This window comes from Dipteris shenzhenensis, unplaced genomic scaffold (genome assembly GCF_047967505.1).
Source record: "Dipteris shenzhenensis isolate YYH24624 ecotype China unplaced genomic scaffold, Dip_SZ_1.0 scaf0136, whole genome shotgun sequence".
NCBI lineage: Eukaryota > Viridiplantae > Streptophyta > Polypodiopsida > Gleicheniales > Dipteridaceae > Dipteris > Dipteris shenzhenensis.
Genome location: NW_028239442.1, coordinates 1 through 2,500, shown reverse-complemented (window position 1 = coordinate 2,500; position 2,500 = coordinate 1).

Below are 2,500 nucleotides of genomic sequence, written 5' to 3'. Positions count from 1 at the left end.
CAAAGCTTTCTTCGAGACTTCATGAACCTCGCGTACACCCTAACTCTCATTATAGGAAGAAGCAGTAATGATAGCAATCCCTTTTGCCTTCTCGGATAGAGCCTACGAATCGGGGGGGGGGCTGGTGTGGAAGATCTCGGTCATGGTTGATCTTGGTCGTGATTGATCGCCCCCCCCCCAACCCCAAGATGCATATCGATCGATCACCAATCACTAGTTTCTATTTCTCCTTTTCCGGAAAACATAGTAGAATAGTCACAGGATACTTATAGAGGTATAAGGAATATCTTGGAAAGGAGAAGAAAAAAACTCTTAGGAGACAAGAGAAACGAAGGCAGTTAGCAGTAGAATAATACCAATCATCAATCCGAATGAATAAGAAGATACTCTCCCGCCCTCCCCATATCTTGCGCTTTCTCCACCTATGGAACTCAAAATACCGGTGCCATTAATAATTCCGTCAATTACCCATTGGTCGAAAAGAAGAGTTAACTCACCCAGGAATCGAATACCTCTCACTAGAAGGATATCGTAGTAATGATCGATGTAACCCCGGTTGTGTGACCAGTCCCCAATGAGACGGTTAAATGAACCCATAGATTGTTTGGCAAAAGGATCAATATCACCGCAAGGTTGTGTGTGAGAGGATATCGGTCCATAAATCACGTAGGAGATAGATATTCCGGCTAGTGATAGACCAACCGAACCTGCTGAATCTATTAGCAATTGTACCAAATTTTCGGGATTGTTGTTGTCCTCTGAAAAGCCTGCAAGGGGAGTTAACCACTCGGATAGCAAATCGGGACCAGTTTCTCCTCCAGCGAGATTGACTCCTATTGATCCAACCAACGAAGTTGGTATCGACAGTACTACTGAAGGCAATACCATCGAAACGTCTGATTCCTTAGGATATAGAGACTCAGAACGAATATTGGACTCTGCAGAAACTTTTCTATCGACTGAATCTTCCCCGTCATAACCTCCTGCTGAATCGACTCCTTCGTCTCGCGGGGGTGGAGGAACATCATACCCATCTCCACTCGTTGCTATCGTTTTGGTGTTACTCCGAATGACACTATTCATAGAGGAATGGGATGAATTGGTACCGCCACCGGCGCGTAGATTCCCCTCAAACGTGAGGAGATAGATGCGGAACATGTAGAAAGCAGTTGGAACTGCTGTGAATGAGGCTATACATCCGGGGGGAAAGGAACGTAGCCAACTCTTTGCAATAATTTCATCTTTGGACCGGAAACGAGCTAGAGGTGGTATACCACAGAGAGAGAGAGTACCTGAAAGAAAAGTGATTCCAGTAATTGGCATATATTTTCGCGAACCACCCGTGGGAGACATATTTTGACTTCTATTGGGAGAGTATCCGACAACCCTTTCCATCGAATGAATTACTGAACCGGATCCGGGAAATAGCAAAGCTTTGGGATGGGCATGTGTAATGAGGTGAAACAACGAAGGTTTATAAGCACCGAGACCTAGAGCCAGCATCATGTAGCCCAATTGAGACATAGTAGAATAAGCTAAACCTTTCTTGATATCCTTCTGGGCAAGAGCTATCGTCGCTCCCAGTAGAGCCGTTATTCCGCCTATCCAGGAGATAACATTCATGCTTAGAGGTAAGGTTTCAAACAATTCAAGCATTCGAGCTACAAAAAAAATTCCCGCAGCTACCATAGTAGCGGCGTGTATAAGAGCCGAAATAGGTGTGGGTCCTTCCGTTGCATCGGGCAACCATACGTGGAGTGGGGATTGTGCAGATTTAGATACCGGACCCAAAAATGGTAGAGGAGCACATGTATTGGCAAGGGAGGAGCCGGCGCTGTTGTTATCAATCAACTCACTAAATCAATCACACGATTCGCGGATCTCGAAACTACCAGTTATCCAATACGTACCTAATATACCCAATAATAATCCGAAATCTCCTGTACGATTAGTTGCAAAAGCTTTTTGGCAGGCATTAGCAGCACTTGGTCGTGCGAACCAAAAACCTATCGGCGAGTAAGAGCACATCCCTACTAATTCCCGAAAAACATGAATCTGTATTGGATTGGGACTGAACACTAATCCTGACGTGGAGGCAGTGGAGAAACTTAAATAGACGGGAAACCTTACGTATCCCTAGTCGTGACGCATATGACTATCACTGTAAATCATAACCAAGACACCTATGGTGGTGACTGATATCGACGTAATGGAAGTAAGTGAATCAACTGAAAATCCTATCTTTGGAGAAATATCGTCGTTGGGAATCCATGACCATGAGTATTCAAAAGTGGAGCGACCAGTAACTTGTTGCCAGAATGTTGCGATAGAGACGGACATAGCTGCGGCTAATGAAAGAACACTGAGCATAGCACGTATACGACGAAGGCTCTTAGTGGCTTTTGGAAAAAGAAACGATGCCAATCCGATCAAACCAGAGGTTACGAATGGGCGTGAGGGGACAATCCAAGCACATTCATAAGATAATTCCATAAACATA